Consider the following 27,947-nt stretch of genomic DNA (forward strand, 5'->3'; position numbering starts at 1 on the left):
TACATACAGTACGCTATAATTTATTAAAACGAACCCATAAAAATCACATTTTCTTCTTCCTGGAATACACACATATGCATTTTAAGGCATAAGAAATGGTCTGGAAGGCTTCCCACTTAACTGATAATAATAGTATTCAGCTCTAGGTGGGATAGAGGCGCAGGGCTGACAAGATGACCAGGATTGGAGGAGTTTAGTGGACATGAGCCTTGAGGACCATGTTTGATTTCATTTGTTTCTTCAAAAAAAGAAAGAAAGAAAGAAAAATGTATCCATGAGTTCTTGTGTGATTAAAAATTAATAATAAGGACTTAAAAATTAGCCTCAGACTCTATTGAGCCCTTCCTCTGGGCTGGCAGGGCTGATTCATGACTGACTAACCTAGTATGGGTCACGGTGACTAAAGGGAAGGGAGGGTCCACTTTCCATCGCCATGCTGTCTAGTCACTCTGTTCCTGGGGGCTCCGTTGGCCTTTGGAGGCCTGTTGCGTGCCAGGTCCTGAGAGTGAGCACAGCATGGCCAGGGTCCAGTGCCGCAGGGTCCTCCTGTAACTGACCCGGTGACTCAACACGATGGGAAGGTCTGTCCAGCACAGTGGACATAGAACCATAAAAACCATGAGCCTGGAGGCTCCAGTTCAAATCTCAGCCCTACTTCCACATTCCAGGCGGATGTCGGGCCAGTGCCCGCCGTCCCAGCAGGCTGCCTTGACCTGACTCTGACCTCCTCTCCTGGCATCTCGCCCTCACTCACTCTGTTCCACCCACACAGGCTTCCTTTCTGGGCGCCCCTCCTTCCCACGCTTGCCCCGGGCATTTGTGGTTGCCGTTCCTTCTGATCTGAAGCTCTTCCCTCTGATGTCCATGTGACTGTCTCCTTCTTGTGGTTCAGGACTCACCTCTAGTGAAAGTTTCCTCCTCGAGAGACTTTCCACATCATCCCTCCCTGGCAGTCCCTCTCTGTCACAGTGTGCTGGGTTATTTCCCCCAGAGAATGCATACTGGTTGAAGTTACGTTGTTCAATTTGTTTGTGCATTTTTACCCACTGTGTCACTCACTGGAAGGTAGGGGCATTAGGAATGGGCACCTGTCCTGTCCTTCTCTGCAGCTCAAGTACCAAGAATGGTGTCTGGCACATAGTAGGTGCTCAGTAAAGACTATGAGAATGTGTGACTTTCAAAAGCCCAGTGAGAAGAATGCACTTGGAGAAGAAGGGCCCAAGTTTCCTTTCAGTCTCCTCCAGTCTGGAGCTGAATCCTTGAATCAGGCAGGATTGGACGAAGGGACAAGCCCCATGGCTCCTCTTCCCAAGCTGGCTACCATGAGGCTGAAGGTGTGGGGCCTGTGACTTAAGGTCAATGCTTCAATATGCTCATCTAGAAGATGAAGGGATTGGACTAGATGCTTCTTTTCAGCTCCAAGCTTTTACTACACTATAAAATATAAATGGTTTGGGCCCACGTGCTCAAATCAAGACATATGCTGGAATACACTTTCTTTAATATGCCCTTAATATCAATTTAGTGTTTTTTCCCCCATTTTCCTCTTTCTCATAAAAAATAGAATTCAGAGTGTGTGGCAGCACAGTCTGTGATGCACTGTAATACGGAGATCTTTATGCAAAATTCACTACTGAATCAAAGGCTGCAGTTTTCTCTCATTTGTTTCTTTGTTCACCGAACAATTTTCAGTGTTGACAACTTTATTAGTGTCCTTTGTCCTTTTAGCAGAATGAAAATTCTGTGTATCTAGTCATTGGGGCTGTATTTTGAATATGATTTAGTGGGTACACAGAAGAATACGGAATATTTGTTCCAAAACCCCTCTTTCAGGTATGTGGAGTGGGGAGTGAGTCCCTGAATTTCCCTGTAGCAGAAAGGAGCCAGGTCAGCTTGGTCTCTGGCGCCAGTTCTGTTTTCAGTACTGTGTCTCTACTTCTCGTTGGAGATGTAACTGAGTAGGTGCCCTTGATTTGGAGACTGGAGGCCAAAAGCATTAATAAAGCCTCCCTTTACTGAGAGCTTGCTGTGTACCAGGCACTGGGCTAAGGGCTCCGCAGACATTTATCTCATTTAACTTTAATTCTTCCAAGGGCCCTATGAGATAGGAACTGTTATTACCCCATTTTTTCAGATGGAAAAATTGAGATTTAGAGAGGGTAAATCAAGTGTCTAAGCTCATGTAGGAGTGGAGCTCAGATTTAAACCCAGGCTGTCTGATGCTAGAGCCTACAATCTTTCCCCCTACTGATACAGGTACATGCATAGTACATGATATTATACATATCCTGGAGTGCAGGTCTGGCTCTGCTAGGACAAGGTGCAGTTAATAAACAGAATCCCTAACATTCAGGTTTCTGATTAAGATTTTAAAAGTAGTTATTAATATCAGATTTCAAAAAATGATTATGTTATAAGCAAGGTACCATTCATTCCTTCTATAAACACACAAGAACTTTCTGTGTGCCCGGAGAATATCTATACTTTGCTGCCTCAAATAGAGACAGTCCCTGCCCTCATGGAGCTTATAGTCATTTGACATTTGAGGAAATGAAAGTCGAGAGAATTTACATAACATGTCCATTTCCATCCAGCTGTCAGTGACAGAACTGGCATTCAAACCCAACCATGGGACTCTTTAGCCACCAAATTTCCTGCTCAATGGAGAGCAAGAACTCCAAGTCGTCCAACTTGAATAACTGCCTATAATCTATTTCTTTCCCCTGATCTGTGGAAATATGCAAATAATTATCCAATAAGTTGCCAAAGATGTGGATCAGTATGAGTAGATGGAATAGGGCAGGGTTTCTTCACAGTGGCACATTAGTATTTTGGGCTGGATAATTCTTTGCTACGAGGTCTGTCCTGTGCATTGTAGAATGTGTAGCGGCATCTCTGGTCTCTACCTACTGGAAAGTAGTAGCCAGTTGTGACAACAAAAAATGTCTCCCAATATTATCAAATGTCCCCCCTGGAGGCAAAATTGCCCCTGGTTTAAAAGAACCACTGGAATTGAGTAGCGAAGAATAAAACACTCACCAAAAAACCCTCTGTTGCTCCATGGTGATGATAGTGTTACACACATGGGATGCACATCATATCATAGGTTATGATCCCAAATCTCATTTAGTTAAAATAATTCTCAGAATGACTTAGAAGCCTGGGGCTGCCGCGACCACAGTTTGCTCAAGTGTGATTGTTTTCTCTGTAGCTCAGATGCCCTGCCTGTGCTTCCCCCTGCTGGACATTAATTTAAGTCTTTAATTTTTGGTGTAGATCCGAAGATTAAGAAAGGAGAGCTAGTCATTAAAGACCCCTGAAGTCTATACTCTGTCCCTCATCCTTGTGAAAAGAACGCCCGGGGAAATATTTGCCAAAATTTCAGCTAATCAAAATCATCTAGGAGGTATATAAAAAATTTCCATTAACCTTCTCTCCAGAGATTTTGATCACCTGTTGTGATATAACCCTTTAAGGAGACACCTTATGTCTCCTTACCAAGGTCACCTCTGCCACGCCGTACTTAGCCATGAATTTCTGTTCCTCCTCTCTTCTACAATCACCGTCTTCTTTTGTTTATTCACAAATTTACAACGACGTATTCACAAGTAAATTATTGTTGCTAAAATCCTCAGATAACACAGAGTACGCAAAAAAAAGAGAGACAGTACTGTTTTCCCTTCTCCTACTCCCCCCACCTCCTCACCTGGCTACAGGAGGCAGGTGTGTTGTCTCCCCTGCTCTCTGCTGATCCCTCAGCCAGCCCAGTGGGAGGCATAGGGAGGGCACTTGATGCGCATCTGTGGAATGAATGAACAAATCGCCACCATCAGGCAATGTGATCCCTTTCCTGTACATCCACAGTCGCATATATAGTGTGCTGCTGCACATACATGGGACCACACTGTATGTACTGTATGCAGGTTTCTTCAGTTTTTGCTTCACAATGTGTCGTAGAGGTCTTCCCTTGACCCTCCATCTAGACCTGCGTCATGCTTTTTCACGGCTGACTAAATGCACCATCATTATTTGACCACCTCCGTCTTGATAGGCATGTAGGTTCCTTCCATTTCTCACTATTTCCAGCCATGCTGCTGCCCAGGCTGTGGGTGCCCAGGTGCCCAGGAAAGACACCTGAGGTGGACTCGCTGGATGGAAGGGCTCCTCCTTCCTCTCTCATTCCCGGAAAACCTGACTTTTTCTTCAAGGTAAGCTGGACTGAGGAGAAATTCGTTTCCCTGGCAGTGGTGGGGAGTGCCAGACCTTGGGTTTGTCCTTAGCACGTGCACACACCTCCTCCCCCCCACCGCCCGCCACGCACACACCCCGTCCTATCTCAGCCTGCTCACTAGGGAACCTAATTTTAAAACATGAACTGATTAATTTATCCTGTTTTATGGAATCACGCTGAACTGAGAGTCCTGAGGTTTGAGTTCTGACACAGGCTTTGCCACAAAATTGCCTAAAAGTGTTGAACAAATGACTTAGTCTTTATGGGGCTCAGTTTCTTTATCTTTAACTGGGGTTGGGGAGTGGACGCTGTAAAGACACGTTCACTGCAAACCCTCCAGGGTGAGGGGTCAGTTGCCTGCCCTTGACTCCAGGTTGACTGTGGGAGCCAAGGAATAGGACACTGATGTTTTGGAAAGAGCAGTCAGCAGTCCTGGGTGAGGTCAGAGCTGGCAGCATTGTGACCTCTGTCCTGGCCAGCAGGTCAGCAGCCAGGCCTCCTCCCTGAGCTGCTGGGCTAGTTCCTCAGCTGACCCCTGGCAAGGGCTCACGTTCACCCCTTGCAGAGGAAAGTCTGGGCATCACCTTGCACGTGGTGCAGTGACCTATCTGCACCTCTGACCGTCACCTGTCCATAGTGCACAGATTCAGATCGGTCCTCCTGGCAGAGCTTCGGGCACTAACCAGAGTGGTGAGGACCAGGGCCCCGAAGTCACCCTCCTGGGCTGAAGCCCTGACTCTGCTGCGCCCAGTGAGAGGGTGAGCTGGGGCGAGTCACCCTGACTCTTAGTTTGCTGATCTCTAAACTGGGGATAATGTTAGTATATTTCTTATGGGGTGTTTTAAGGATTAAGTAAAGTTCTTTTTCTTTTGTTTTTTTACTTTTATTGGCCAAAATTTATATTAGATTATTACATATAATATAAAAAGTTTTCATTATGAAAATATAAAATTTTAAATAAAGCATTAGTTGTAAAAACCAAAGAATTGGCATCTGGGAGTCTTGATGTGGAAGGGAGAGTAGAAAATAGGTGAGAGATTAGAGCTTGTTGGACTAGGGCTGTAGGTGAGTCTCCAGAAAGGGACCTTTCTTGCCAGGTGCGTCTTTGCTAAAGCTGAACAAACTTCATTCTGAAAGTTACACAAGAGTAGGGATCTTGGTCCATTTCATTCCTTGCTTGATGCCTAGTGCCCAGAAGAGCGTCCAGCACAAAGTTGGTGTTCTGTAAATATACCTGCTTTTTTTTTTCATTTTACTGTTCTTTTATTTTTTTAATTACATTTTCCCCAGTCTTATTGAGCTACAGGTGACATATAACATTGTATTAGTTTTAGATGTACAAAATAATGATTTGATATTTGTATATATTGTAAAATGACCACCACAATAAGTCTAGTTAACATCCATCACCTCACATAGTTACAAGTTTTTTTTTTCTTGTGATGAGAACTTTTAAGATCTACTCTCTTAGCATCTTTCAAATATATAATATAGTATTAACTATAGTCACCATGCTTTACATTACATCCCCAGACTTATTTATCTGATAACTAGATGTTTGTACTTTATGACCATCTTGACCTATTTTGCACACCCCATCATCCCCTACCTCTGGTAACCACCTGCCTGTTCCCTGTTTCTATGAGATTGGATTTTTTAGATTTCACACGTGAGATCATACAGTGTTTGTCTTTGACTTATTTCACTTAGCTTAATACCCTCAAGGTCCATCCATCTCCTCACAAATGAGAGGATTTCCTTCTTTTTCATAGCTGAATAATATTCCATCACATATATCACATTTTCCATTTATTTGTCAGTGGACACCTAAGTTGTTCCCATGTCTTGACTATTGAAAACAATGCTGCAATCAACATGGGGATACAGTTATCTTTTCAAGGAGTGACTTAATTTACTTCACATATGAACCCAGAAGTAGAATTGCTGGATCATATGGCAGCTCTATTTCTAATTTTCTGAGGCACCTCCATATCATTTTCTATAGTGCCAGCACCAATTTACATTCCCTCCAACAGTGCACAAGGATTCCCTTTTCTCCACATCCATGCCAGCATTTGTTATCTCTTGTCTTTTAGATGCCATGCTAACAGGTGTGAGGTGATATCTTATTGTGGTTTTAATTTGAATTTCCCTAATGAATAGCGATGTTAGCATCTTCTCACGTATCTGTTGATTACTTGTATGTCTTCTTGGGAAAAATGTCCATTCAGTTCCTCTGTTCATTTTTAAATTGAACTGTTTGGGTTTTTTGAAAATTGCTATTGAGTTGTATGAGTTCTTTATATACTTTGGATATTAACCCCTTATCAGATACATGATTTGCAAATAATTTCTCTCATTCCACAAGTTGCCTTTTCATTTTGTTGATGGTGAAGTCTTGATTTTTGCATTGAGAGCATAATTACTGCTCATTAAGTGTTTTTATTATAATATTCAGAACAGAGCATAGCCCCTAGGCCGAGTAGGTGGTAACTAAATGTTTGATGAGTATACGACAAGTGCATGAATGAACTAGAAGTGAGGAAGCACATTCTAGTTCCATTTCTGCCCTAACTTTCATGAACAGCAAGGCTATATCCTCTCCCAACTTCACTGGCCTTCCCCAAACATGCCTCCAATTTCCTATCCTAACATTTTTACTAGTGGTTTTCCCTCCATTTGGAATACTCTTCTCATTTATTTCTGCTGTCAAAATTCTATCCTTCAAGATGCACATTACATGCCACCTCCTGTATGAAGCCTTCTCTGTTTCCCCACCTGGAATTGTTTCTTCCTTCTCATATTTTTGGTATATTTCTCTGGTGATGATTCCCAAATTTATATTCTCAGTCCAAATCTTTCTTATGAACTCCAAACTAGTCTGTTCTACTGTCTACTTAGCATCTCATTTGAACATCTAATAGGCTCAATATATCCACCGCCCACCCACCCACCATCCAGTTAAATTAGCTTCACTTGCAGGCTTTCCCATCTTAGTTAAAGATAACTTCATCTTTTTAGGTGCTCAGACCAAAACATTAGTCACTTTTTGATGTTTGTCTTTCTCTTACATCCTACACTTAATCCAAATAGAAATTTTTTGGATCTACTTTGGATCCAGAATCAGAACACTTCTCACCACCTCTACTGCTACCACTGTGGTCCAAGTCAGGGCCATTAGCCTGTACCCCTGCCTTTCTCTCACCCACAGTCAATTTCTACAGAGTAGCCAGAGTGATTCTTTATAAATTAAAGGTCAAATCACATCAATCTTCTGCTAAAAATCCTGCAGCAGCTCCACCTTTCACTTAGAGTAAAAACTGACATTAAAACCACAGATCTCTCTGACTTCATCTCCCTCTACTCTCTCTGTCCTGTACATTCTCCTTTTGCCCCTCTAGATTCATTCTCCAGCCTTTTCCACTCTCTTCTCTTTGCCAGGAGACTGGCCACAGGAATCTTCAAACATGCTCCACTGCTTTTTGGCTTGGAGTTGATCTGTCAATGGCAGGCACTGGTACAAGACAGGGAAATGGGAGCTGAGAGAGGTTGGGGTATGTAGTCCTCTGTTTCGTTCCTTGCTAAGCCTTGCTGTGACCATGACCATGTTCCTTTACCAAAGACCACATCTGCCAGCAGCCCTCTCTTACAGCCAGCCCTCTCAGGTCCAGAAATCCTGCTCTCTGCTGCACCCTTCTGGCCCAGGAGTGCTAAAGACGTCTAGCTATTGCTACCTCTCCAGGGCCTGACCTTGCTGGTTTATCTTAGCTCTGTGCACAGCTTCGTAAACAGCCTTTTTACTTAACACTCTTCAATTACTCCTTTTTAAGGGGCTCTCTGCTTCCTGTATGACTTGATCGATTCCTCACCTTGGCTCACTCTGTGCAAGTAACACTTTCCACCCTGGGCTTCCTCTAGCATGCTAGGTACACTCCTGCCTCAGGGTCTTTGCACTGGCTCTCCCCCTTCCTGGCATCCTCTTCTCCCAGATAATCATGCATCCCTTCCTCATGTCCTTAAATCTTTGCTCAGTTGTCTCCTTCTCAGCGACCACATCTCTCTCCACCCTCATAAAAACTGCAGCCCCTCTACCCTGGCAGTTCCAATCTTTATTCCTTTTAATTAAAAAAAATAGTACATATCTTCTTATAACACTACATTATTTATTTATTTGTGACTTTTCACATCTTTATCTTCTCACTAGACTGTAAGATCCTTGAGGGCAAGGATTTCATCTGTTCTTTTCATTGATGAATCTCCACTACCTAAAATAATACCTGGAATATGGTAGGTGATAAATGCATGTGTGTTGAACGAGTAAAAGTTTGCATATATCCCACTTTGTTCTTATCTCTCAATGGATCCCACCACGTTTTCCCTTGAAATGTATAACCCAAGTGTATAATTCATTACTCCAATTAAATTGTGAACTCTCCAAGAGGAAGAATTAGCATTTATACTTGAGGTTGCAAAGCAGAGGAGGTTGGGCTGGAGTTGGCCTACAGGCAAGTTTGTTTGTACTAAAGTATTGGCCCACGCAGTGTTTCAAATATTATTATTATTAACTTTTTATTTTATATTGGAGTATAGCTGATTAACAATGTTGTGATAGTTTTAGGTGCACAGCAAAGGGACTCAGCCATACATATACATGTATCCATTCTTCCCCAAACTCCCCTCCCATCCGGGCTGCCACATAACACGGAACAGAGTTCCCTGTGCTATACAGTAGGCCCTTTCAAATGTTATTTTGATTTACCTTTCCATGCCAGATCAGGTCAGGTCACATTTCACATCATGTTTCTCATTTTCTCACAGCTGAGCAGGACATTCCTCTTTAGACTAGGCATGTCCCCTCCTGTGCATCGGGGCTGTACATCTTCCTATTGCTTCCCTGACCCCCATAAAGCTGAAGTCACCCAGCCAACTCCACGAACTTACTCATTTACTTGGCCCTTCTAGACACAGGAGTTTGCAACCTCTGATGGTGAAGCATATCTCAGGGAGACAATAAATGCTTAATGATGATGATGTGATATCGATGATGGAGCAATATGGGTTGAATTTCTATTTCTTCTATTCTTTTCTCTTGTAACATCTCTTCATCTACTTGTTATATCAATTAGTGTTGATGTCTCCAGATATAATTATGGGTTTTTCTTTTTCAAGTTACATCATTTTCCTTTCTGTATTCTCAAATTCTATAATTAGGTGCCTACATATTTATGACTGTATGACTTCTGAAGAAGACCTGAAGGACACTGAGGACACTTTCAACCAACTTGTGGTCAAAGACCTGAAGGACATTGTCAACCAACTTGACTTAATTACCATGTATAGAACACTTAACAATAGCAAAGTAAATATTCTTTTCAAGTACATGTGAAATATTCACCAAGATAAGTCATACTCTAGGCCACAAAACGAATATCTGCAAATTTATAAGGACCAAAATAATACAAAGCATGTTCTTGGACCTTAATAGCATTCAACTAGGAATGAATAAGAGAGAGATACAGCAAGAAACCTCTAAATAATTAGGAATAAAAAGTTACATTTCTAAATAATCCACGGATCAAAGAAAGAATCATAAAGAAAATTCTAAAGTACTTTGAGTTACACAGATGAAAACACAACCTATAAAAATATGTGTGATATAGCTAAAGAAATGCTATAGGAACATGTAGGACATTAATTACTTATAAAGAAGAAAGACTCATAACAATAATCTTAGCTGCCAACTTAAGAAATTATAAAAAGGAAAGCAAATTAAATACAAGAGAAGGAGAAAGACAGAAATAAAAAGTAGAGATCAACAAAATAGAAACCAGAAAAACAATTGCGAAAACTCAATGAAACTATAATTTATAAATTTCTATCCAGTCAAAAACAAGAGAGAGAAAAGGTATCAATTACCAATATCAGAAATTAAAGAGAAGACTTTATTAGAGATCCTACAGAAATTAAAGGGTTAATGAGGGAATATTATGAATAACTTTATACTCATAAATTTGAGAATTTACATGAAATGGAAAAAATTGCCTGAAAGACCCAAACTCCCAAAGCTCACTTAAGAAATAGATAGTCCAAACAATGTTATACCTATTAAAAGTTAAATTTGTAGCTAAAAACTTTCCAACAAAGAAAACTCCTAGCCCGTATGAGTTTGATGGTGAATTTTACCAAACACTTAAGGAAGGAGTAATACCAATTCAAGAGTTCTTTTTTCCAAAAAATGGAAGAGGATGGAATATTTTCCAACTTATTTTATGAATCCAATATTAACCTGATACCAAAACTGGACAAAGACATTACATGAAAAGAAATCTACAGCCCAAATATCTCACACAGACAGATACAAAAGCCTTTGACAAAATATTACCAAATTAAATCCAGCAATATATAAAAAGGATAACACATAATGAACAAGTGGTTTTATCCTTGTAATGCAAAGTTAGTTCAATATTTGAAAATAAATCAAAAAAGGAAAGAAAATTAATCAATGTAATCACCATATCAACAGATAAAAAAGAAAAATGATTCTCTCAATAGATGCAGAAAAAGCATTTTAGCAAAATTCAACATCCATTCATAATAAAATCTCTCAAGGAACTAGAGATAATAGGGAGATTCTTCAACCTAATAAAGATCAACTATGAAAATGTATAGCTAACATCATATTTAGTGTGTGAAAGATTGAATGCTTATCCCTAAGATCAGGAACAAGGCAAGGATATCCACTCTCACTCTATTCAAAATTCTACTGAAGATAAGAACAAGAAATAAATGGAATTAAGATTAGAAAGGAAGAAATAAAAATTGTCTTCAGTTACCGATGACATGATTATCTATGTAGGAAATCCTAAAGACTCTACAAACAATATGTTACAATGGTATCAAAAACATGAAATACATAGAGATAAGTCTAACAAAATGCATGCAAGATTTATATGTTCACATTTACAAAACATTGATGAGAGAAACTGAACTAAACCTACATAAATGGACAGATGTACTGCATACATGGATTGGAAGTCAGTGTTGTCAAGATGTCATTTCTCCCCAGATTGATCTATAGGTTTAATGCAATCCTAGTCAGAGTATCAGCACCTAGGTGTGAGCTGGTGCATGCTCTGGACACTCCTGACCACTCCCATGAGGCTGACGCCCAGAGCATCCTTAACACTGAAGTGGTCCTCCCAGGATATAAACTGGAACAGGCTGCTGCCCTCCTCAAAATGCTCCATGTAGCTTTGAGAATTAAGTTCAGAATCCAAGCAGCCAGAAACACAGGCCTAGTGTTTCATGATCTGGACCCACCTTCTCACAGCCTGCATCTGCTTACTCTCCCTCCAGGGAGGCTCCAGGCTTCTATTTTGGGACAGATTGATTTAGAAAACTTTCTGTCACTAAGTGGAAATCTGTGTTCCTGTAACACCCACCCTGGATTAGACTTTCAGAGACCACAGAAGCACAATCTCTCACTCTCATGAGAGCCTTTAAGTACTGAAATGTGACTATTCCCTCTGAGTTTTTTCTCATGTTTGCTAAATGTCCTCTGTTTACTGAGGTATTCCTTGATGTACTGACTTGTTTTACTGAGTTATTAGTGACCCTTTTCTCAGGAAGCTCCAGTCAATAAATGTCCATTTTAATGTGTGTCACCCCGAGCTGAACGCATGGTCCCATCAGTTGGCCAAGAGTACAGCAGGATTTGCCACCTTGTTTTCTTACACAGTAAGTCTCCTTGTTTGGTCTAAGTTGCATTAATGTTTGGTAGCCTTGTTTGTGGATAATTCATGCTTGGAGCTTGAGGGTACCTAAAACTCTGATGTGTTTCTTGTATGTGTTGTTTTTTAGCCATTTCCCCACCTGTACTTGTAACATTGTATTTTTTAGTGTATTTTGAGTTAAGATTTTTACATGTATTTTATTTGCTTGTTATCTTACTGTGACATTTCCTTCAAACTTTTTGAGATAATGGTGAATTTTGATTCTGTTTCCTATGCACCCTTTGTCTCCCCTCACCAATGGCTTTCAGCAGCTCATGTGCAGGAGTTCCTCACCAAGTCCCCTAAACACCTCTCAATACTCTTCACTCTGCAGTACCCCAGCTTAGTCTCATCTTCATCCAGAAATGGAATGCTTATCCTAGCTGGTCACACACATCTATTCACACCCCTTCCAGTCCTTTCTCTACACTAAAGCCAGGCTATCTTTACAAAACAGTTCACAACATCCCATTGCCTAAAACCCTATAAAATTTCTATTGTTCATATCTCTTACATACTTATCAGCATTCATTCATTCATTCACTCAATATTTCTTAGTACCTACAATGTGGTAGACACAGCTCTAGGCACTGCGGATACAGCTGTGAGCAAAATAATACAAATTCTCTGCCTTCATGGAGCCTGTATTCCAGCAGGTGAATGCAGCTCCGCACGGCTCTCTGCACCCTCGGCTCACTGGCCTTTCATTCCTTCACACTAGTCATATTACCTCCTGGCACAGGACCTTGGAGGGGCAGTCTGGTCCCTCTCCCTGGAATTCTCTTCCTTCTTGTCTTCATCTTTGTAACTCTTCTGTATCTTGCAGATATTAACTTAAAAGTCACTTCTGTGGGGAAGTCTTCCTTGATTTCCCCACCTTGATGAAACTCCACTTTGATGTGCTCTGACAGTACTGACTTTCCCCTGTCACAGCCCTTACTGCACAGCCATTTGTGTTACACTCTGTTGACCTCTAAGTCCTCAGTGGATTGTGGGTTCTATGAGGTCAGGAGCTCTGTTTTCACTCAACAGTGCCATGAGTGCCCAGTACAGAGTAGGTACCCATTCAATATCATTTAAAGGAGTGAACTTTGTGCCTTCATCCAAGACAATTAAAACTTGGCCTAGAATGGAATGAGAGCTGTGATTAAGAACCTGCTCTGAAGATAGCATCCACGGAAGCATTAAGTAATTTATTAGTAATCTTTAAATCAGTCATCAATCTGTCTAACCTTATTTGGATTCAGCCCATATTTTTTCCATCTCATTTGCAAGATCTCATGGGAGGCTTTTCTAAAGTTCAGCTCACTATGTCAATCGGACCCCCCTGCTCTGCTGCCTATCTGAAAAGCAAATGAGGTTTGTTTCATGCAACTAGATTTTGTGCATAGCCTTAACATACTTCGTCCTCCATCCTCTCACCTGTGAGATGCTGGGCTACATCAGGCAATTTCCTAGATTCCTTCTGACTAAGACTTTGGGAGCCAGAGCTGTTGGTTGGCTCACTGATGCTGTTGGGGGTGAGGTGAGATGTTATGCTTCCACCTCCAGCTTCACCCAGATAGCCAAGGGAGGTGTTTGCAGAGAAAGAGGCTAGGTGGAGAGCCCTTTCCCAGTGGCAGGCAAGTCAGTGTGGGCCAAGTCAGTAAGAGAGGGAGCAAGAACAGCAGCTTTGAATCCTGGGATGCTCTCTGCCCTCCTCCCATGCCTTGGCTACACCCACAGGAATGAAACTGTGTATCTCAATCCTAGAATGGGTGAAATGTGCCACAGCCTGATAGGCATGAAGCAATCTGCAGAGAGGCAGGGAGGAGCTCTGCTCCCCAGTCAGAGGCCTGACAGTGCAAGGACTCGGGGTCCTGAGGGCTGGGCTGCCCCTCCCATCCTCCCTGGGCCTTCTGTTGCAGCCAGGATTTCATAGCCTGCATTGTGCATTGAGAGGGACTTTGGGTCCTTCATGTATCTGGTGACCAGAATAGCCAACACAACATTGAAGGAGAATAACAAAGTGGGCGGACTGACACTACCTGACTTCAAGACTTACTTTAAAGTTACAGTAATCAAGACAGTGCGGTATTGGCGAAAGACAAATATATCAGTGGAACAGAATAGACAGCCCAGGAAACATACCCCCATAAATACAGTTAACTGATCTTTGACAAAGGAGCAAAGGCAGTACAATGGAGCAAAAATAGGCTTTTCAACAAATGGTGCTGGAACATCTAGACCTGTGTCTGTTGTAGACACAGACCTTACATTCTTCACAATAGTTAACTCAAAATGGATCACACACCTACATGTAAAATGTGAAACTATAAAACTCCTAAAAGATAACATAGGAGAAAACCTAGGTGACTTTGGGTATAGTGATGCCTTTTTAGATACAATACCAAATACATGATCCATAGAAGAAATAAGCTGCTCTGCAAAAGACAATGTCAAGAGAATGAGAAGACAAACCACAGCCTAAGAGGAAATATTTGCAAAAGACACATCTGATAAAGGACTGTTATCCAAGGTATACAAATAACACTAAAAACTCAACAATGAGAGGGACTTCCCTGGTGGCGCAGTGGTTAAGAATCTGCCTGCCAATGCAGGGAACACAGGTTTGATTTCTGATCCAGGAAGATCCCATAAACTGCAGAGCAACTAAGCCCATGTGTCACAACTACTGAGCCCATACGCCACAACTACTGAAGCGTGCGTACTTACAGCCCATGCTCCACAACAAGAGAAGCCAAGCTCTCACACTGAAACGAAGAGCAGCACTTGCTCGCTGCAACTAGCAACAAAGACCCAACACAGCCATTAAAAAAAAAAACCCCCAAAACAACTCAACAATGAGAAATCAAACAACCCGATTAAAAAAATGGGCCGAAGACCTTAATGGACACCTGATCAAAGAGGAGATGCAGATGGCAAATAAGCATATGAAAATATGCTCCACATCATATGTCATCAGGAACTGCAAATCAGTATACCACTAAACACCTATTAGAATGGCCAAAGTCCAGAACACTGACAACAGCAAATGCTGGTGAGGATGTGGAGCAACAGGAATCCTCATACACTGCTAATGAGAATGCAAACAGTACAACCACCTTGGAAGACAGTTTAGCAGTTTCTTATAAAACTAAACATACTCTGACTACATGATTTAGCAATTACACATCTTGGCTTTTACCCAAAGGAGCTGAAAACTTATGTTCAAACCAAAACCTGCACAAAGATGTTTACAGCAGATTTATTCATAATTTGCAAAACTTGGAAGCAAATTGGATGTCCTTCAGCAGGTGAATAAACTGTGGCATATCCAGACAAATGAGTAGTTTATTCAGTGCTAAAAAGAAATGAGCTATCAAGCCACAGGAAGACCTGGAGGAACCTTAAGTGCATATTACTAAGTGAAAGAAGCCAATCTGAAAAGGCTACACACTATGTGATTCCAACTATATGACACTCTGGAAAAGGCAAAACTATGGAGACAAGAAATAGATCAGTGGTTGTGGGGGTGGGAATGGGGTGCGGTGAACAGGCAGAGTATAGAAGATTTTTAGAGCAGTGAAAATATTCTGTATGATATTATAATGATGGATATTTGTCATATGTTGCCCAAACCCATAGAATGTACAACACCAAGAATGAATGCTTGGATAAACTATAAACTTTGGGTAATTATGCTGTGTCAATGTAGATTCATCCTTGGTAAAAAAAAAAAAGTACCATTCTGGTGAGTGATGCTGACAGTGTGGGACGCTATGCTTGTTTGTGGGCAGGGAGTATATGGAAAATCTCTGTACCATCCTCTCAATTTTGCTGTAAACCTAAAACTACTCTAAAAAAAATTCTAAAAAAATGAACAGAGCCTCAGGCACATGGTAGATGATAACAAAAGGTCCAACATTGTGTAATTGGAGTCCCCAAAAGAGAGGAGAGGAAATGAGGCAGACATTTTCTCAAAGACACAAATCATGTAGCTCAGTAAGAGAAACCAGAGAAAATTGCATATAGTCACATAATAGTCAAAGTGTTGCAAACCAAAGGTAAAGAGAAAATGTTGAAAGAGCTAGAGAAAAAGACCCGCTACACACAGTGTGCTATGACAGATTCTCTCCTTTGACCAAACTTGAATCAAACTCCTCTGAGTCCTCTTTCTCACTAGGCCTCAACCGTGGGCTCTGTCTTGGTCCACTTTGTCCAGTTTTAGCAAGAATCCTGCTGAGTCAGTTTAGCAAAATCCCTCACTCAGTATCTGATCAAATCCTTCACTCTCCTTATCTGATCAAATTCCTCATCCCCCATCCTCAATATCTTATCACCCTGGCGTGGCTTCAGCAAGAATCTTCCATCCCTGATTTTTTCCTCTTAGTAATTTTCTATTTACTGACCCCATCCTGTTCCTTGGCTACAAATCTCCATTTGTCCTTGTTGTATCTGGAGTTGAGCCTGACCTCTCTTTCCTGCTGCAAAACCCCATTGCAGTAGTCCCTTCCTGAACACAGCCTTCCTTATCATCTTTAACAAGTGTCATGAATAATTTTTCTTTAAAAAGTATCCATTCCAAAGACCTCTGACTTTTCATCACAAACCATGGGAGCCAGAAGACTGCAAAGCAACTCTACTTAAAAGAGAGGGCTTGTCAGAATAGATTTTTATAAAGTGAGACCGAAGTGTATGCTATTCACCGGGTATATATTTTAAAAACAAAGATAGGTTAAAAGCAATTGAATCGAAAAAGATATGCAAGGTGCAAGCATAAGAAAGCTGGAGTGCTGAAATGGTACATGAAAAGACATACCATCATTAATGTGTGTGCTGATAATAAATCTTTAAAGTATACAAAGAAGCAATTGAGAGAATCAAGGGGAGAAACAGAAATTCTATAATCACAACTGGAGATCTTAACACCCTCTCTCACAACTGAAAGAACAAAATAACACCCAATGGAAAGAACACAAAAAATCAATAAAAAATAAAGATGTCCTGAAAAAACACTTGGTCATTTTGACATAATTAATATTTATGAAACACTCTATCCTGTAACTATAGAATAGACATTTTTTCCTCATGCACATGGTACATTTACCAAGATCAAATTTGTGGGATAATATGACTCAGGCTCAAACTCATACCTCATCTGCAGATGATCTAGACACCACAACCAAATACATCTTCGTAAGGACATTAACTTTGACTGTGACATTTACTTAATTACAAATCTTCCATCACTCTCCATTGCCTACAAGGTTAATTTAAAGCTCTTCGGGCTGACGTATAAAAAGCTGCACAATCTGGCTGCCATTTTCACCCCCGTGTCATGACTCATTATTCTCCGTTCCATATCACTTTTTTTTTTCACAGTTCATATGGACTATTATCTGCCAAACCTACACTGCACATTCAATGGCCAAGTCTTCATCCATTTCTTTCTCACTACTTTTATGCTCTCCCTCAAGTTTTCACTCAGGATTGCCTGCATCCTCGAAGGTACAGCTCAGTTATCTTTTCCTTCACTGTGTCTCCTCTGATCAGAGGCTGGAGCTTCTCTCTCTCGAGCTTCACTGAACTGAGATTCTGTCACCTGCCACATGCTGGTTGAATTGGTTGATTTTTTTTGTTTGTTTTGGTGGGTTCACAGTGGATTATTTATATTTTTTATTTATTATTTTTTTGGGGGTACACCAAGTTCAATCATCTGTTTTTATACACAAATCCCCATATTCCCTCCCTCCCTCAACTCCCCCCACCCTCCCTCGAGTCCCCCCCATCCTCCCCATCCCAGTCCTCTAAGGCATCTTCCATCCTCGAGTTGAACTCCCTTTGTTATACAACAACTTCCCACTGGCTATCTATTTTACAGTTGGTAGTATATATATGTCTGTGCTACTCTCTCGCTTCGTCTCAGCTTCCCCTTCACCCCCCGTCCCCTCCCAAACCTCAAGTTCTCCAGTCCATTCTCTGCATCTGCATCCTTGTTCTTGTCACTGAGTTCATCAGTACCATTTTTAGATTCTGAATATGTGAGTTAGCATACAATATTTGTCTTTCTCTTTCTGACTTACTTCACTCTGTATGACAGACTGTAGGTCTATCCACCTCATGACATATAGCTCCATCTCATCCCTTTTTATAGCTGAGTAATATTCCATTGTATATATATGCCACATCTTCTTTATCCATTCATTTGTTGATGGGCATTTAGGTTGCTTCCATGTCCTGGCTATTGTAAATAGTGCTGCAATAAACATTATGGTACAAGTTTCTTTTGGGATTATGCTTTTCCTTGGGTATATGCCCAGGAGTGGGATGACTGGATCATATGGTAGTTCTATTTGTAGTTTTTTAAGGAACCTCCAAATTGTTTTCCAAGTTGGCTGTACCAACTTACATTCCCACCAACAGTGCAGGAGAGTTCCCTTTTCTCCACACCCTCTCCAACATTTGTGGTTTCCAGATTTTGTGATGATGGCCATTCTGATCGGTGTGAGGTGATACCTCATTGTGGCTTTGACTTGCATTTCTCTGATGATTAGTGATGCTGAGCATCTTTTCATGTGTTTGTTGGCCATCTGTATGTCTTCTTTGGAGAAATGTCTATTTAGGTCTTCTGCCCATTTGTGGATTGGGTTATTTGCTTTTTTGGTATGAAGCTTCATGAGCTGCTTGTATATTTTGGAGGTTAATCCTTTGTCCGTTGTTTCATAGGCAACTATTTTTTCCCATTCTGAGGGTTGCCTTCTTGCTTATGGTTTCTTTCGCTGTGCAAAAGCTTTTAAGTTTCATGAGGTTCCATTTGTGTATTCTTGATTTTATTTCCAGGATTCTAGGAGGTGGGTAAAAAGGGATCTTGCTTTGATGTATGTCCTAGAGTGTTCTGCCTATGTTTTCCTCTAGGAGTTTTCTAGTGTCTGGCCTTACATGTAGGTCTTTAATCCATCTGGAGTTTATTTTTTTGTATGGTGTTAGGAAGTGATCTAATTTCATTCTTTTACATGTTGCTGTCCAATGTTCCCAGCACCACTTATTGAAGAGGCTGTCTTTTTTCCAGATTGGTTGATTCTTGATAAAATGACCTGATCTTGAGGAGAAGGGACATTTGGACTATGGCTAGACACAGTTGAAAGCAGAATTTTGGGAAAGCATGGAGCAGGCAGGCAAAGAGACAACCACTTCCCAGCTCAGCCAATCTGTAGGACTTGACATTAAGGAACTAATCTGGCTCTAAAAATTGCAAGAAGTAAATCCCTGAAGAGGACGTGGCTGGTTGCCTTTTGAAACATCTCAAATTGTCTGTAAATAAATCTAAAGTAAATGCTAACCATTCCTCTGAAATGCCATGTGAAGAATTTGGCTTCTTTGTCTCCAGGGAGACCCTTCTTTATTAGATAACCAATCAAAGCTGGCAAAGAGTTATTGATCACCTACTAAAAGCAAAATACTGAGATTGATGGCTTCTTAAAAATAAGGAACTAGCTTTGAGCAATAGCAAAGAAGCACTTTAGAACATAAAAGTACCAGATTCACTATGCCATAGTTTTGGGTAGGAGACGGGAATTATCTGCTTAAAGTAGACTCAGGCTGCAGGGTTTTTCAGAATGTAAATAAGGATACTGGGGCACAGCACCAGTACTGCTGTGGTGGGAAATGCTTCATCTACCATCTTGATGGAGAACAGCTCAAGATAGGAAAGTTACGGTTACAAAGCAAAACCAAGCAAAGCAACGGGATGCTGCCTGATTTGATGCATGTTTAACATCTTCCAGAAAATATTGGCTTTCATGCAGATTTACACAGGAAGCAACCTTGTGCAAAGGGTAAAGGGTCGAAATGGCTCATGGTTGAAAGGAATAAGGGAGAGATTTTTCTTCTTGCAGTCTTGGAGATTTTTTGTTCTCCACAATAAATATCTCTTCCAGTGAATATTATGGACCCTCACTATTCAGAGTGAGGTCCATAGACCAGTAACCTCAGAATCACCTGGGAGCTTGCTAGAAGTGTGGAATTTCAGACTCCATCTCAGACCTACTGAAAACAGAACTTGCATTTAACAGGATTTCAGACAAATTTTTTGCACATTAATGTGTGCAAGCAGCACTGTCATAATACACACCCAAGGGCTACATCTGGACCCGAAATAGAACAGAAAGAAACAGGTGTTTGTCTCTTAGAGATCACGTCTAGAAGAAGGAAAAGATCAACACATGTAAATCATGTTTATAAGTATGCTTAGAAATTATTAGAATTTTAGAATTTCACAGTTTTCAGTCTGCTTTTTACAAGAAAAAGCTTACTGGACAGAGGATAAGAAAGAACGTAGGGCAAGCATGGATGTTGGAGCAAATCCTGGCTCTTGTGTGGGCTGTGTGTAGTCTGTTTTATGGGAATTTGAGCCAAGGCAGGAGAACTTTAAAGAAGGCACCAGGAGACTTCATTCAACTTTGTAAGTCTGGAGCATTCCCATCCTGAATGTTTTAGAAGAGGCTGAATTTGGTTTGGACATCTCATTAAACATTTAAAGAGACCCATAACATGTTAAAAAATGTAAAGATAATTTCAAAACAACTTATATATCCAAACTGATGCTTAGAAAAGCACATTCATTCTAGAAATTTTCTAGCTACCCCCAACCCTAACTTTCTCATTTTCTTCCAATCACACCACTAGGTGGGGCTAGTGTGCAGCCAAGTTGAGAAACACTGCTTTAAACCACCCCCTCATTTTACTGCAGGGGGAAGTGAGGACCCCAGGAGAACAAGAGACGAACCTAAGGCCTTGGGTCTGGAATTCCAGCGTCCTGACATTAAATCCAGTGAGTGTGGGAATTCCCTGGCTGCACACTGGTTAAGAATCTGCCTGCCAGTGTAGGGGATAGGGGTTCAATCCCTGGTACAGGAAGATCCCACATGCCGTGGAGCAACTAAGCCCATGCGCCACAACCACTGAGCGTACTCTCTAGAGGCTGCAAGCCACAACTACTGAGCCCACATGCCGCAACTACTGAAGCCCTTGTGCCTAGAGCCCATGCTCCACAACAAGAGAAGCCACTGCAACGAGAAGCCCATGCACCGCAACAAAGAGTAGCCCCTGCTTGCCACAACTAGAGAAAGCCTGCATGCAGCAATGAAGACACAACATAGCCAATAAATAAAATAAATAAATAATTTAATTAATTAATTAAAAAAAAGAAAAAAGAAGAAGGTATGAGGAAATGAATTACATTAAAAAAAATCCAATGAGTGCTGCAACGAAGCTCCTGGTGAAAGGGAGAAAGAATAGAGACTGGAAAATAGGGTTGGTGGCAAAGAACTTGGAGGATGCCTCTATTTATAGAACAGAGGAAGAAAACATAGCAAAAGAGACAGGAGAGGAAGGAACCAGCCACTGAGGAGGTGAAGGGATGTTTAACACTGTCGCAGGCCTCAGAGAGGTAGAGCAGAGTAGATGGAGGAAAGGCCTTTAGGACTGGCCATTGGGAGGTCATTCAGATACAGCACAGCTTAATGGTTTACAGAGTTCCAGAGCCAGGCTGTCTGAAAGGCATTTTGGGGCCATGTGAGAATATCATGTGTCTCCATTAGCTTACCAGCTTGGTAGCTTTGGACACATTAATTTATCTTTCAATGCCTCAGTTTTCTTATCTGTGAAATGTGTATAAAATATTAGTACTTGCCTAATAGGATTATCATAAGTTTAAATGAGCTATTACTCATTCTATGTAAAGTACTTAGAATGGTGCCTGGCACAGTGTGTGTGTATCATTAATATATATTAGTTCTTACTGTTGTGGTTATTGGTGGTGAGCTTTGAGACAAGATTTTAATTGGATGGTAAGAGGTGTCAGATTTTATAATGTTCTTACGGGGTTTGCATCTCAGCCAGCATTTCTGCAGAATAATCTCCAAGTTAGCAGCTGCTAAAGAGTTTAGAAAGATAACTGAAGCCCTGTTTGCAGAAGTGAGGCAGACCTAACCAGACCTCATTGAGGTCTTTTTGTGTTAGAATGGATTGTCTACACTAGCACTCCAGTATCTTATACCCCCACCCTGAATTTCAATAACCCAGTACTACTAAATTAAACTGATCATCACATTTTAGCTGGCTTAGTTGTATGGGATACACTCACCCTGCAGAATATCATCCCCTATATCACAGTGGTGGCAGGAAACCTTCTCCTTACTTGCAGAGTCACCTGTTGGCCTCTACCTGGTCACCTATGGGACCCCATGCATCCGAGATTGCACATTTGGTAGAGAAGGGGAAACTGAACAGGAGACAGAGAGGGGTGGGAGAGGGAGAGGAGAGGGGAACTGGCTCACTGCACACTCCCAAAGCACTCTCTAGATTACAGATACCCCCCGAAACACAGCAATCGGAGGAAAACCCCACAAACAGCCCGCCACCAGCAGCAGCCAGGGTGTGGAAGTCCTGGGAACCATCCCCATGTGCTGTGCTGTCTCTGTGACTGGGCCTTAATGTTTGTTCGCTTGTTCAAGTTTCTAAAGATGGCCCAGCATTTGCTGAAGTCTCCATCCTCTTCCCTCAGCTTCCCTGCCTGTGCTGGTGTACCCCCGAAAGGCTTTTCTGACCACATGGGCAGTATACTGAGACTAAAACGGCCCAAGAAGCTGACTTCTGATATGTACATGGGGGAATAGCCTGTGTGTCATGGAAGCAAGCAGAGCCCAGCATCAGTAACTTATAGCAGCAGCAGCTTGAAAATGAGTTCTTAAAACATAGAAATATTTCATTAATTTCATTCATTATTGTTATTTCCTTTTTTCTATATTCTTTTTTATTTTATTAATTTATATTTTATTAATTTATATTCTTATATTTTCATTTAATTCTTTCATTCTATAAAATCAAACACTTAGATGAAATAGAAATTAAACCCAGAAAGAAGGATTGGGAGAAAAACAAGAACAGATAAAACCTTTAGAGAAATAGAAACCATGTTTAAAAAAATCTTTTATTGTTATTTACTCTTTTGAGAACTTAATATCCTTTTTCAGCCTGCAGATTCATGTCTTTGTCTTCATTTTAGAAAATTCTCAGTCATTTTCCCTGTGAATACTGACGCCCTTTCAGCCTTCCTTCTGGCAGTTCTACTAGATTATGTTGGACCTCTCATTCTATTCTCTGTCTTACTTGGCTAATCCTTTTGTAGTTTCTACAGCTACATTCTGGGTGATTTCTGCAGATTTGTGTTCAGGTTCCTGGATTTTTTTTTTTGCCTCTGCTGTGCTGAATCTTTTGTTTAACCTATCCAGGGAGTCCTTAATTGCAGTGCCTTTTTGTTAGTTTGTTCCTAGGAGTTATTATTTGGTTATTTATCAAATATGTCTGTTCTTTTTTAATCAAATTTGTATTTTATCAAATCAAATTTTATCAAAAAAATTTTTGGTTGTTGTTGTTTGGCTATTTATCCAATTTGTCCATAATGGTCTATTCTTATATTATGGTTCCTAATTTTAAAAATCTTTTAAATTACTTTAACACACTTATTTTAGGTCTCTTTCATTTCTAGTTCTTTTATTTCTCATTCTTGCCATGCTAATTCACTGGCTGGTTACATCTGCTGGTCTTCTCTCCAGGTAGTTAATTTCCTTGTGGGATTTGTATCTCTTTAACTATGGACCACTCTGAACTAGTCTTCAACATTAAAAAAGGTGGGGGGGCTTCTTATGAACCCTGCACTGTGAAAGTGTCCTGATAGATTAGTTTTTGCAATTGTTTCTGTTGTCTTCCTAGAGAATCAACGTGCAAGGACCAGTTTTAATCACTTACTCCCCTGACTGGGATTCCTGTAGAGTGCAGGGTAAATTCAGATCCTACACCTTCTCAAATAGCGGGGCTGGGGGTTTGATATTTCTCCTCACAGATGCATGGCTTCTTCAGCGTGTCCTTGGAAGGTGGAAGTAAGTTTTCTAATCCTTTTTTTTTTAAAATAAATTTATTTTATTTATTTATTTATTTATTGGCTGCATTGGGTCTTTGTTGCTGCACACGGGCTTTCTCTAGTTGCTGAGAGCGGGGGCTACTCTTCATTGTGGTGCGCAGGCTCCTCATTGTAGTGGCTTCTCTTGTTGTGGAGCACGGGCCCTAGGCACATGGGCTTCAATAGTTGCAACACATAGGCTCAATAGTTGTGGCTCACGGGCTCTAGAGCACAGGCTCAATAGTTGTGGCGCACGGGCTTAGTTGCTCCGTGGCACGTGGAATCTTCCCAGGGCAGGGCTCGAACCCGTGTCCCCTGCATCGGCAGGCGGATTCTTTACCACTGCGCCACCCAGGAAGTCCCTCTAATTCCTTTTTGATGGAAAAGTAACACTTTCAGGCTTCAAGCTTCATGCAAATGTCCAGCCCCCCTGCTTTACATGGGCCAAGGTCATGTCTACTAAGGGGAGTGGTGGTGGGCATTAGAAGCCCAGCCCAGCTCTGAGGACCAATGTTCAGGCTGAGAACCCTCAGGGTCCCCATGGCATCTCCTCCCATTAATCTGTAGGACTTTGAATCCTGCACATGTTTCTGGCTCCCACAGATTTCCTTTTCTTTTTTTTTTACAGCTAAATACATATTAAAATATTTATCTTTGTCACATTTTAACCTACCTTCACCTTGAGCCATTTGGTTTATCTTCTGGTTTTCCTATTAGAATTTTTCAAACAGGTCGTCTAAGCCGTGAGGAAGAAAGAAAAGTGACACGATTACTGACACCTTCCCCACTCGAAACCCTTCCCTCTACCTCAGTTTAAACAGGCAGCTCTTCTTGTACTCCGCTCTACGACAGACTAGCAATGTGACTCTGGCAAGCACTTACTCTCTGTGTGCCTCAGTTTCTCCATCTGTAAAAAGGGAGCAATAACAGTGCTGCCTCACAGGACTGTTGCGAGGATTAAATGAGGTAATATACATGAAGCAGTCAGGTCAGGGCCTGGTTCAAAATAAGCACTCAGTAATTGATGTTTGTTAATTGTTGAGCTGCAAGTTACATTTCTTCTTTAAAAATGATTCTGAACTAAAAAAAAAACAGTGTCTTTTTAGATCCAGATGGGGATTTCAAAACTATCTAGATACATTCTAGACTGGATAGTTTCTAGATGACCTAGTTTGAAAATTCTTTACTTCTATGCCAACGCTATAGTAGAAAGGTTAGTTTTAGTCAAGCTTGGAAGCTAGCAGGGTGGGCATACAGATCTCTGCTGTTTATGATCACTTTCTTCCAGCCCCCTGACATTCCTTCAACCCCACTTCCCATCCCTTAGCAATTCTATCCTTTTCTTAATGATCCACAATGAACTTGTTGTAACATTTGTACAAGCTTCCTTCTGACTAGAGTTAGCCTTGCTTCATGGTTTCTCAACGTGTGTCACCTGTCCCCAGATTTTTTTTGCTAAAATCTTCTAACTATAAAGAAATGTCATTTAATAGTCTCTCTCTAACTTTACATATATGGTAACATCTTACACATTTCCCATGAAAGTGGGGACTATGTAGTCTCAAGGAAAGGATATGGTTAAGGAAAGGGCTTTGCTTTGTTTCATGAGAGAAGGTGCTATTGGAAGCAGCACTTTCATTCCTGCTTTGATCTACTCAGCAATTGTTCAGCTCAATTCTGCACTCACGAGCCAGTAACAGCTTTTCTTACTTGGGAGTATGACTAAATTATGAACCAATGAGATGATGAGTCAGGGCTCAGCCATGAACAACGTGGGTTTGGTCTCCCATCACATCTAAGTGTGAAGTGCAGAAAGTGGCATTTCTATGGCCTTAGTTCAGGTGCAAGAACTCTATCATTTTCAGTGACAAGGTGAGATGCTCTCTTTGGGTCCAGGGAAGAGACAGGAAATCAGAGTATGCCAGCTCCTCTGAAGGTTGCTCATATTGATATAACATCTGCATAACAGCTGACTAGTATCTTCTGAAGGTCCAAGTCCTTCAAGGTCAATAGGGTCTTTTTAAGTGAATAGGGTTGTTCTAGTGCTGCCAAGAATTTGGAGCTATGGTCACAGTTGAGTTGGTGACCTGGGTAGTAGTTGATGGGTACAATTGGTATAAAACAACCAGAGCTACATAAAGAATGTTGTCAAATGTCCAGGGGAAGTAGAGAGAATGTTAAGCCAGGTGCATCCAACCTCTTAATGCTACTACGGTTTGAAGATACATTGTGGTTGAGAGTAGGATAGGGGTCTCAGTAACAGAAGGTTGTGATTATTTGAACGGAAGCCTGGTGACCACATCAGCTTACCATGGAGTATCTCAGGTTACAGCACAGTCTCAGCAGCAAGTCTGACATTCTAATATTTAGAGAGGGTGGTCAGAGCCAGTCCTGGGATGCTATAGATATCATGTCAAAGGCAGGACAGCAGGGAAAGTGTGGGCTCTTTCTTCTCAGTCTTTTAAAGGGCCAAAGCCTGACACTGTCTTCAGAAGGCCAATAGCTACCTCATTGCCAAAATAAAACGGGGCATCCTTGGTCAAAAGCAATGCTATGTTTCCATCACTATGAATTAACTTATGTATATGATATGAGGTAAAGACCCAACTTCATTCTTTTGCATGTGGCCATACAGTTGTCCCAGCACCATTTGGTGAAAGAGTATTCTTTCCTCCAGTGATTTGGCACCTTTGTGTAAAATCAATTGATTATAGGTACGTGGGTTTACTTCTAGACTCTCAATTGTATTACAATGATTTATCCTTCGATAGTACCACACTGCCTTCATTTCAATTGCTTTATAATAACTTTTAAAACTGAGAAGTGTGAGCTCTCCAATTTTGTGCTTCATTTTCAAGACTGCTTTGGCTATTCTGGTTCCCTAAGTCTCCATATGAACTCTAATAGCGTGTCAATTTCTTTTAAAAAAGGAAGCTGCTGGAATTTTGACAGGGATTGCATTGAATCTTCAGATTCATTTGGGGGTATTGCCATCGTAACAATATTAAGTCTTCCAAATCCATGAACACGAGATGTTTTTCCATTTATTTATATCTTTAATTTCTTTCAACATTGTTTTGTAGTTTCTAGAGTATACGATTTGCACTTCTTTTGTTAAATATATTTCTAAGCGCTTTATTATTTTTGGTGCTTTGGTAAATTTTCTTAATTTCATCTTTGGATTTTTCATTGCTAGTGTATTGAAAACAAATGATTTTTGTACATTGTTCTTATATCCTGCAACTTACTAAACTTGTTTATTAGTTTTAATAGTTTTTAAAAAATTGGATTCCTTATGATTTTCCACTTATAAGATTATGTCTCCTGACACTAGAGATAGTTTTACTTCCTTTCCAACCTGAATGCGTTTTATTTCTTTTTTTTTGCCCCAGTTTCCTTTAAACCTTCGATCTTCCAACCTCACTCATCACCTGGGGGTGAAAAGGGCAGTCCAGTGTCAGCTCGGTATCCTCAGGTGCTCTCTCTCTTTCTGCGGGCCTCCTCTCAGTCTGGGCTGTAGCCCCCGGCCTTGAAGGCCAGAGGGCTAAGAGGCGCAGGTGAGAGCAGGAAGGAGGAGGAAGCAGAGAGGACGCGGGCGCCCGGGTCCGCCCGCCCCTGGCACCCGACTGCCCGCCGGGCAGAAGCGGGGCTGGCGGCGCCTGCTCGCGCGCACCCCTACTACTGCAGCCCAGAGGCTCGGGAGCCCAAAGGGGGTGTGGACCACAGGGAGGCAGGGCGGGGGCAGCGCGCGGGGCGCCGGGCTCCGCCGGGCAGCGCGTCCCCGCCCAGCCGCCGCAAGCAGCGAACCGCCGCGGGACCCACCTCTCGGCCAGCGTCGGGAGCCAGAGGCCCCTGCCCGGGCCCCTGCGACCGGTTCATGAATCCTGGTCCTCGTCTGGGGTCTCGAATTCCAAGGCGAGCAGAGCGAAATCGGAGAGCTCGACATCCATGATGCGGGCTCGCGGGGTGGCTGCGCGGGGGGCGCGGCCGCTCTCTGCTGCCA

General features: G+C 41.5%; 1 long non-coding RNA gene across 1 annotated transcript; it reads right to left on the reverse strand.

The window, feature by feature from the left end:
* Nucleotides 1–28: 28 nt before the first annotated feature.
* LOC130851379 (uncharacterized) lies at nt 29–27,891 on the reverse strand. The gene is made up of 4 exons (XR_009053186.1): nt 27,767–27,891; nt 24,618–24,680; nt 3,707–3,800; nt 29–238 (listed from the first exon to the last, which is right to left on the reverse strand). It is a non-coding gene; the product is annotated as an uncharacterized LOC130851379 (long non-coding RNA).
* Between the last annotated feature and the right edge of the window lie 56 nt (nt 27,892–27,947).

The sequence above is a fragment of the Hippopotamus amphibius genome, chromosome 1 (genome assembly GCF_030028045.1).
Source record: "Hippopotamus amphibius kiboko isolate mHipAmp2 chromosome 1, mHipAmp2.hap2, whole genome shotgun sequence".
NCBI lineage: Eukaryota > Metazoa > Chordata > Mammalia > Artiodactyla > Hippopotamidae > Hippopotamus > Hippopotamus amphibius.